The sequence below is a fragment of the Papaver somniferum genome, chromosome 2 (assembly GCF_003573695.1).
Source record: "Papaver somniferum cultivar HN1 chromosome 2, ASM357369v1, whole genome shotgun sequence".
Taxonomy (NCBI): Eukaryota; Viridiplantae; Streptophyta; class Magnoliopsida; order Ranunculales; family Papaveraceae; genus Papaver; species Papaver somniferum.
Window position 1 is genome coordinate 123,755,836 of NC_039359.1, and position 11,458 is coordinate 123,767,293.

General features: G+C 35.2%; 1 pseudogene; it reads right to left on the bottom strand.

Moving 5' to 3' along the window:
- Window positions 1-347: 347 nt before the first annotated feature.
- On the bottom strand, window positions 348-4,964 carry LOC113351883 (annotated as a pseudogene).
- Between the last annotated feature and the right edge of the window lie 6,494 nt (window positions 4,965-11,458).

Here is an 11,458-nt window from a genome sequence, read left to right on the forward strand (position 1 = left end):
AAAACTGAAAATAGTTAGGGTTCTTGTTTGTCGATGAAAACAAGAAGAAAAATGAACTGGCGCGTGGTTTCTTTTCTGCGTTTTCCTGCCTGTGACTCTAACACGCGTGTTGTTAAGGTTAGCTTAGTAATTTTAGTTTTTTCAAATATTTTTTGGACCAACTATTAAATGTATTCTCCCGCTGGACTACAGATTAACCCGGGTCGGGTTTTTTGGACTAAACAGGAAATTTCTTGGAATAGAATGACATATAAGCAAGAAATTTTGTTGTTAATCCTCCCAAAAACTTTACTGTTTTTCCGATTTTAACACTTCAGGCCAGCTTCATAATTTGATTCCAAATGAACTCATAACTTGCTCTTGTATCCTCCTATATGTGGCTTAACAACATATTTCATGACCCCAGGAATATGAACATTCTTTATGTAATCTTTCCAATCTATTCGTTTTGGGTCGAAATCAAATAATTCTGCCTCACCGGTTCCGTAGTATGCTTTGGTCCATATTCTCAATTCATCAGTCGCTGAACAATCGCAGCTACATGCCACAAAATTCAGAGATTACTTTAAGACCAATTGATGTGCAATATCATGCATTTCGTATTTAAGTATCTATATAGCCATCTCCAACCTTCCAAATTTTATTGAAAGAATTCATTGACTATGGAAATACTTACGTTCCTTTAAAGAGTAAATATGGTTCATAAATTTCAGCCAATCGGGTAGCAAATTGAACTTTTTGTTCCTCCATAAAAGTAAAAATAAAAAGAATTTTAATTAGCTAAGCAACATATGTTGGTATGGATCATGGATGTGCCAAATTGAACTTTTTGATCCTCAAAATATGTTGTCAATGTTAACTAACCTTCTTTGGCACCACAGAATTGGTATGGATGTGCTCTCGAAAGCTAGTCATGGTGGGAAAGAAAACAGGCTTAACAATTTCACTACTGTCGCCAGCCATCCAAGGATTCTCACGAAAGTAATCATAAGCAAAACTTAACAGCTCAATGATGCTCGTCTGCTCTTTGCGCGTAGAACTGCTGATATGATAGATATAGCGATCCTTATCACCAGAAACAATATTATTATTAGAGTGATTCACCATCGCGGCTATTATAGCATTCACCACCATATCTCCTGGGATCTGGTTCATCAAGCCATAGTTAAGAGTGATAAAACATTTAGTGATTTGATTGTGCATTTAAGTCCAAGAAAGTTGGGATTAACTTACTATATTAAAGAACGACTCATTGTCCCCAAGAAAACAAGGTAACATCCCTCTTCCAAGACTAATTACCATGGGGTCAAGTGATCTGCAAATTAAGCCAATAAAACAATAAATAGTTTATAAGCATCATCAGTTAATTAAATTAGCTCGGGCGAGGGCCATTTATCCTTTAGGTTTAAAGTTAACTTTTTGGAGGACTTGATCAGTTGGCATACTTGAAGCCTTCGGTCCATCCAGGAAATGGTTCACAGTAAGTACTAGTAACAATTGTAGGCCATATGATAACAACAGGAAGATTTCCTTTAAAGTGATCAATTGTTATCTCTCCCATTCCCTTTGTGAACGCATATGTGTTTAGCCATCCATATAGTTTAGCTCTGTTCACAACACCAGGAAAACAACAACAAGAAAAAAAGTCTTAGTAGTATAAAAAGGTTTTCGTGCACCATACTGTCGAAACCTTGCTAACCTTTTTAGTCCAAGTTTTTTCATTATAGCAGTTTGTTGATTCTTTGAAACTTGTTTGGCTTCGAGTTCATCCAATGTTCTTTGCACCAACTTCTTCTCTTCTTCAATTATGTCCACATATTTTGAGGTTTTCGTCCAAAATTGACTTTGTGGTTTCTCTCCGGTAGATGCCGAAGCTGATGATCATCCATATATATATATTCATTAAAAAAGTAAAGGGAAATACATGCACATACCAATCCAGATTTGGTTGCATGCATATGGTAACAGTGATATTTACAAGTATATACAATAGAATAATTGTATAGCCTAATATATCAATGGGTTTGAATATATTGTTGACTGCTCAAGTGGCAGATGAAGAACGATTTTTTAGAGACCATGATTTTTTTAAGGGGACCATGGTTTTATTAGGGTATCTTTCCTATAGTTATAAGGGGTGTCCTAAAGCATTGAAATGACTAACCTACCTTTAACCTAATTTAATTTAAAACCAACCCAATAACCACCTATATATATATATAACCACCACCTCCTCCCACCACCACCTCCCACCATCGCCGATTACCACCACCATCACCTCCGATTATCACCACCACCAACCACCGATTACCACCACCACCACCGCCGATTACCATCACCACCACCTCTAATTATCACCACCACCAACCACCGATTACCACCACCACCTCCGATTACCACCACCACCAACCACCACAACCACTATATATATATATATATATATATCGCTTAATTTAAAACATTAACAAAGATATTCTCACAAACCCATTACTTGTCATTCGTTTTTGGTTGAATAAATGAGAAGTAATCATTAAAATGAGTTGAAAATGGAAGTTGCAGAGAGGTTTAATGGAGGATTTTTTTCAGAGAAAAGTTCGGTTATCAAGAATTAATTTTTTCTTAACCGAACTAAGAGTTCGGTTGATTCGCAAAAAAATACTTTTAACCGAACTCCTTGTATTAGAACAACACAAGTGCATAAGTTAGGTTCCTTCGCAAAATAAGGATATCACCGAACTTTAGTTTACGAAAATAATGAGAAGTCCACAAGTTCGGTTCGTTCGCAAAAATGTTAAGTTTTCTTTGTAACCGAACTCTACCTTTGAAACTTCGTAACCGAACTCTACCTAATTCGCAAAGAAATAAATTTCGGAGTAACCGAACGTTTGCCTAATTGCATATATGCATATATAAGCCCAGTTCGGTTGATTCACAAAATATGTTGAAATTTGCGAACCAACCGAACTTCTAACACTAGGTTACTTTTAACCTGCAGTTCGATTGGGAACTTGGTTGCGTTGAAGTTTGCGAACTAACCGAACACACAAGATGTACCCAAATAAATTGTTAAGTTCAAAGTTCGGTTATCTACCATTTTATCCTAGGTAACCGAACATTACACTGTACGACCAAAACCTCCATTAACGAGCGAGTTCGGTAACCTGCGTGTTTGGAAAACGTAACCGAACTACCCTTTCAGGTGTGTTCGGTTACATGTTCTTGACATATGGTAACCGAACTGGCCCAAATCTACATAAAAATTTTTATTTTTTTTGAAAGTTTGGAGCAATTCAACCAACATTATCTAAGTTTGAAGCATACCCGGGTACCCAAATACCCATCCTCCGGTTGTGGTTGGTAAAATCCATCGTTTTTCATGTTTTCCTTCTTTATCTTCTCTAACTTTACTCTCTCAATAATTCTACTTCTTTAAAAAAAAACATCAGATTTTTTAATCTCACTAATTATCTTTAACTTAATCATCTCACTAATCATGACACTAACTATTATTAACACTAACTAATCATCCTCCAAAATTAATCAGGAGGATAATTTAGGTATTAATATAAATATCTAGACAAGGGGTGACTTAGATTTACTTCTAATGTCTTTACCCAAAATAAAACCATGGTCCCCCAAAAAAATCATGGTCCCCAAAAAATCGTTCTAGATGAACCACGCAGAAATCGGATACCTATATTGATCGGAAAGTAGATCATATGACCAAAACCATAAAATATGGGAGTAATGGACCAGCAAACTATGGATCTTGGTGAAAAAGACATAAAAGAATTTAGTTACATATAACCTTTATTTTAAATTTTATTCTGTCATATCTTTTCTCTCTCATATTTGTTTTCTCTCTCCAATTCAAAATTAATCACGAGAAATATCTTAACCAAAAAAACAGTATATTGAGTCTTCCATTTTGTGTTGGGATTCACTTTGTTGTACGAGATAAAAAGGGGATGGTTTTACTTATATATACACACTTTATAAAAACCTTACCGGTAGATGCATGGAGTATCATCTCTAGTTTCTCACACTTTTTTGCAAACTCCATAACATGCTTAGCTCATGTTGTATTCACAGCCAATGCCACATCGTATCTAACGAAAATTTACAATTATTGGGTATCAGGCCAATTTTCTTTTATATATTATATTTTTCAACAAAAAAAAAAATAGTATCGTTGAAGAGTCAGCACGATATTCACACTGCCTAGTCCAAAAACAATACCTTTCTTCAAAATTTGTAGTTGCAGCAAACTTGGCAACAATATCGATTTCTTTATGCATTTTCTTTTCCACTTCAGAGTCTTCTATTCCCAAGTTCTCTAAAGTAACGTCCCCAAAGACAGGCGTCACCTTTTCGGATATAAAGGAATCAAATCCAAGACCGTGCTTTTTTCTCAACACTCTAAATACTTCCTTCCCTGTCACCTATACATAAAATCGTTAACACTGAGTTAGTCCATAATATCGCGAATGAGATCTTGTTTTGACTCGATCTTTACAAACTACATTACGAACAAAATTAATGGAGATTTTCATGTTTTAAGTAATAAATTGTATGTGTATTTCCACCAATTTGTGGCATTGTCGATATATTAATGTAACAATCATGTAAATGGCAGTGCTAATTGAGTCGTATATGCATGCACGTACGTACATCCTTATGGAGACGCTGAGTAGGGGACGATGCATCAGCGGGTCTAAAAAGAAGATAGAGTTGTTTCACATTTGGCTGAACTCTAAGTAACTTCTCCACAAACACTGCAAAAAGTTTGAACAAAGTTTAATATAAGAAGGATATGATTGATCGAGAAACAAAAAAGATACGCAATTAGATAAAAATCACTAAGCTTGTATGTATGTTGCATTACATTTCGACAACAACCCAGTAGAACCAGTGACAAGGATGCTCTTGTTTTCAAAAGATTGAATCATTCCATTCGATTCCATTGCTTATTTTTACGAGTTAACCCAAAAGTATGAGACTCTATATACACTGTAAAGCTTCAGAGCTATAACAAAAATGAGAGAGGAATCCAGGCACATTTATACATGTCATGGATGGCAAGGTTGTTGCATCTGTACCTTTACTTGTTTTAGGTTTGTGGCGAGCCAGCCTAAGATTTTGGAAACCTCATACAATCTATACATATTTCCTTTCAGATTTCATAAGATATAGTATGTGTCCCCAAAATTTACACAGCATAGTTGGATAGGCATATATGTAAATACAATTTACTCGGTTCCACTGTGCGTGACTTTGAAACATCCAACTTATATATATTCAATTACAATTGATTTTCGATATCAAATCTTCGAAAAAAATAGTATAAGTTGATGATCTCCAAATGGCCCTCCAACATTTAAACCTTTGGCTCCAACGCCCACACCCACACTGCTGGTGCACAAAGTTGAGAGAAATGGAGTGAGAAAAGTGTTGTCTTCAACTAGTTGTTGTTTTTAACCATACGTTAAATCTGTCAAATAATTCCACTGTGTTCTTCACCAATAATGCTGTGCTAGTTTATCGAGTACAATGAGTCTTATGAGTTGTGACAGTAAGTCTTTGACATAAAAGTCTCGCCCCTTCATATCAAAGAGTTAACAAGCCACTTTCTTTTCATTTATTTAAGTTCGTCATCTGATTAAACTTGGTAGAATGGTATCATTAAACGATCCTGGGGGAGTGACAAAAGATCATGAAGTTACCAAGAAAGAAAGATCAATGCAGCTGGATAAAGATCATGAAGATCTTAAGAAAGATCTCCGAATGGCTGGATAAATATTCTGAGAAGCTCGAATTCGAGAGATATGTCTTTGCTGGTAAACTAGAGTATGCCCTCGTTTAACAGATTTTTGATTTTAATTTAATTGTTTTATGCTTTAAAAAAATAAAAACCAGCGTATACAGATATAAGCTGGCTGGAGCTATTCATGACATCCCTCCCACGAACAATTTTTGAGTGATAGACTCTTTCTAATGCATGACATCCCTCCCACCTCCCACAGGATGACTACCTCTTTTCATACATCGGTCGATACTCATCTGTTCAGTTTCTTACATAGGCACCCAGCTGTGAAACCAACTTTCTCTTCTCTAGTTGGGTTGTTCTAGTTGTCACACTTGGGGCAACTCATATGAAGAGTCCATCTATGTTTGTGATGATCCACAAAATACAGACTAAAAAGTTGCTACTGTGGAAATTTTTATCATCCACAAAACTACAAATCTAGAAAGGACCCCTCAAATATAGGGTGGTTATAATGGATAGTCCATCGGGTCATTAGATAACTGGATACTCTCTCTGTTTCTGAAAGACCGTCCTCTATTCCTTTCTCGTCAGTTTCAAAATTGTGTCCAGCTTCTGTTTATAGTCATACTTTTTCAATGAACTTTCTAATATACCCTTGAATTCTTTATAATCATAAATTCATTTTTAACGTGACCCAATCTAAAATATTAAGAAATTAGTATAATTGAGGAAACAAATATATCATTCATTCCTTTTAAGAAAATATACATTTAACTCTAAAAAATAAATTTCTTATAAAGTTTATACTTCATAAATTCGATATCTTTTAAATTTTCCTTTTATATTTTGTATTTATAATTCTCATAACAATTTTGGATAGTCTTTATTACTAGCATTTTTATTAAAATAAAATAGGTAAGTAACTAAGGGTAGTCAAGTAAAATAGTATGGTCTCCTTAATATTCTGAGAAAGTCAAAGCGGACTATCTTTGTGAAACACAAGGAGTATAAAATAAAAAAAAATGTTTTCTATCTCATCCAGTTTTTCAATTACCATATGTGCTTTTACTTTTTTTAGATTAAAACATTGGTCGACCACTTATATAACTGGCCGGATTGGTGTATACCCAGATTAATTGGGGTATACCAAATTTTAAATGGACTCAAATGAAGGGCTAGGGGGTGTCAAAAGGGTGAAATACAAGACTACCCTTACAATTATAATTAAAACTTCGACTAACTCATATTCTCATTTCATTTTCATTTCATCTCCCCTCTTCCTTCTTCTCCTCTACAAGGTCCCCCTACCTTCATCAAAAACCTTTGACAACTCGTTGATTCGAAAATTCATCATCGATTAATCTTCAAACATGATGTCGCGTGTCAAGCAAACTTATGGAAGCCCTATGAAAAAACGAGGGTCTAACAACCTCATTCAATATTTCGTTTAGGCAATCTGTATGGACAAACTCCAGTATAATTCCAAGAGAATCAACTAGACAATGGAAATATTTCCAAGAGTTGTATCTCGGTTTCACAATGTTATCAGCAAATCAAACAGATAAAAATATGCGAGCCTGATTATTATGTGAAACAACTTGAACGGTACCAAAGACCAATGTTCCAGTGTCAATCAAGTTATATCAATAACCAAAGTTTGGATTATCTAATTGATTGAACTATGCACAACCTGTGATATTTCAATTATATAGAAAATATAATGCGGAAAAGAAATAACACAGACACCAGAAATTTTGTTAACGAGGAAGCCGCAAATGCAGAAAAACCCCGGGACCTAGTCCAGATTTGAATACCACACTGTATTAAGCCGCTACAGATACTAGCCTTCTCCAAGTTAACTTCAGACTGGAATGTAGTTAAGCCCTAACCAATCTCACACTGATCAAGGTACAGTCGCGTTCCTTACGCCTCTAAATCCCAGCAGGACTCTACGTATTTGATTCCCTTAGCTGATCTCACCCACAACTAAGGGTTGCTACGACCCAAAGTCGAAAACTTGATAAACCAATTTGTATCACATAGAAAAGTCTATGAGTTTTATTCCGATCTTTTGATAAATTAAGGTGAGAAGGAACCAATTGATACACCAGACTTATATTCCCGAAGAGAAGCCTAGTAATATCAATCACTCACAATAATCTTAATCGTATGGTAGCGAAAAAAGATATTGTGGAATCACAAATGATGAGACGAAGATGTTTGTGACTACTTTTTATCTTTCCTATCGGAGATTAAATCTCGAGAAAATATTAGAGAAGGTAGTACTCAATACGATAGAATACAGCAAGATCAGAACACGCAACTACACAGAAAATAGTTGGGTCGGGCTTCAAAATCCCAATGAAGTCTTTAAGTCGTTAACCTATAATGGTTTTAGAAAAACCTAGGTTAAAGGAGAATCGACTCTAGTCGAAGCTAGTATCACACGGGAGGTGTGGGGATTAAGTTTTCCAGTTGCTAGAGTTCTCCCTTATATAGTCTTCAAATCAGGGTTTGCAATGAATGCTACCTTGGTAACAAGGTATTCAATATTCACCGTTAGATGAAAACCTGATTAGACTCAAGTTAATATCTTTCAATCGTTAGATCGAACTTAGCTTGTTACACACAAATGAAAAGTGAATTCATTTAGATATGGGTAATCGTACCTAAACGTGTGCACCTTGTTGGCTCAACAATGGTTAACCGAAGTTAGCCATATGACACTTTCATATCAACCTTGTTCATCTTAACACAACTAGTTCAAATACCTCAAATGAAACTAGCTCTAAAGTTTTTTAGTTGTTTATATTCTCATAGAATACAAGACACAATTGAAGCAAAATCGATTTTGATTCACATGAATCAATTCATGAACATTATAGCCACAGTTTGCAAAAGATTGTATTCCTTAATTCATAAATGTATTAGTTCATAGATAAACCGATTTTAGAACATAACCTACTCAAGTATGCGAACGGGTCTGCATACCACCAAACTCAACTGAATTCCCAGACTTGAACTTACGCCGGTACGCATACGGGTATGCATACTAAGTTCCTGGACTTTGAACTAACCAAGCATTACGCATACGGGTATGCATACTATGGTTCCCGGACTTGGAATAACTTGCAACATTTAGCATACAAGTACGCATACTATGATATATCCAATCATGGTTAATTGTTCTAAACTCCATTTCAATCATTGAAACATTCTTAGAAGACGACAATAGTTGTCTCACACAAACTATTAGCTTCAAAGCAATTTTCAAGTGATCAATAGATCAATAAGAAACCTTCCGAGTCTACATCAAATGACTGTCTCACACAAATCATGTAAGATGTTACTAGGCGATTTTCACATGATCATCTTTTGACTTTCGTCAAGAATATAAGATGAACTTGGTTAAAGCGAAAGCTTGCCAACATATATTTCGAGAAATATGTAAGCGAGTTAAACTCAGCTTGAAATATCAAATGTGTATAATCGAAGTCTATATAGCTATACGATTTTTGTCTCAAATAGGAGATAGAGTAGATAGACTTTTGAGTGATAGGTGAGTTCAAGTATCCACATACCTTTTGTTGATGAAGTTCCACAATCTCCCCTTAGTAGTTCTTCATCTTCAATCGATAAACGACGTGGAGTCTAAAGCTCAACTATACTTTCTATCATGATCCGAGACTTAGCTATAAGTAGACTAGAAATCAAGACTTATAGTTTTGGGAACTAAACTTGACAAACAAGCTTGAGATAGCAACGCTTGCGAGTTCGACCGAGCAATGCTCTAACAATCTCCCTTTCTGTCAATTTTAGTAACAAAACTATCAATACATATGGATTACAAAATAGATAAAACTTTGTAGCTTCTCATCCAAAGGCTTGATATCCTTGGTTCTTCAACATTACTCGAAATCTTCGTCACTTCCAAGTACTCCAATGATTCTATAGATGTTCAATTCAGCATCATAGTTGTTGAAGATCCGTGGCTATAACAATGATAAAACAGTTGCTCTTAATCATTTATAATGTTATACAGTGTCATAGTATCATTACACAGCATCAAAGTTCAATTGTATCACAACTTTGACAACAATACTATGGTGATATGTATCACTCCCCCGTAGTCAATACTTCATCTCACAATGAAAACCACTCCCCCTTACATAATGATCCGTAAACCATATGTATTTGTAGTGTGAACTACACAATGATTCTCTCCCTTTTTTCAATATAAATTGGCAAAGGTATGAAAACTAGCGGGATCATAATGAAATTCTCATAGAGATACTTCATGACTAAAAGAGAACATATCAACTTTGTTTCGATGATTTCACATAGTCGAAACTTAGTGTATTCATCAAGGAGTTTATAAATATACAAGATAACTCTTACAATATTCCACAGTCGCACTCCCCACAAATATTTGGCAATTAAGCACAATTTCAATTAAGAACTCTCCCCCATAAAATCTCATCCCCGAGAGAACAACAAGAGCGACCTTACTTTTACAAGAAAAGAAGGATTTATTTGTATACTTTGATCCCTAACAGAGCTTTTATCTACATAGAAACAAATGTGAAATTGAAACAACACTACACTGACGTTCTAAGCCTTGATTGCCCAATAGATATAAATGAGTCCATGGGAAAAAGGCTAGAAAACTAATGAACCAAAACAACACCAATAGACTTCCGTAAGTGTTGAAATGTAGCAGTATCTACAGGTTTGGTGAGAATATCATCCAATTGTTGTTCGGAAGGCACAAATTCCATATTGATAATACCATTTTTATAGAGATATCTAATAAAATTATACCTTATGTCAATGTGCTTAGTTCTTGAGTGCTCAACAGGATTCTCAGTGATGCGAATCGCACTTGAGTTGTCACAAAAGATCTTCATTACACCAGTGCCAATTCCATAATCAGCAAGCATTTGTTTCATCCATAGAAGTTTAGTACAACACGAACCTGCAACAATGTATTCTGCTTCGCATGTAGACAGGGATTATGAGTTTTGTTTATTTCTATGTCATGCCACAAAATTCAACCCAACATAGTAAAATCCCCCTGAAGTACTCTTTATGTCTTTCACACATCCTGCCCAAGTTGCATTTGAATAGGCAGTAAGATCAGTGTTAGTATCAAAAGTATAAGATAGACCATACCCGATTGTGTGTTAAATATATAGCATGAGCCTCTTTGCAGCTGCAAGATGAGATTCCTTTGGATTAGCCTAAAATCTACAACAACGACCAATACTAAAAACAATATCAGGTCTAGTAGCTGTAAGATATAAGAGGCTTCCAATGATAGATCGATAAAGTTTTTGATCCAAATTTACTCCTTTCTCATCTCGATGTAGTTTACCAGTAGTGGGAATATGCGTCAAATTTGGAGTTGACTTATCAAGACCGAACTTTGTCACAAGATCTTTAGCATATTTTTCTTGAGATAAGTAAATCCCATCCTTATTTTGTTGAATCTGTAATCCTAAAAAGAATTTGAATTCACCAACATTGCTCATTTTAAACTCCTTACCAAGAGAGACTTGAAAATATTTTGCAAGTTTCTCAGAAGTTGATCCATAGAAGATATCATATACATAAACTTGAGTAATGACAACATCTTTCCCACTCCATTTGGTAAACAATGTTTTATCAGCTCCACCTCTCGAAAAACCTTTC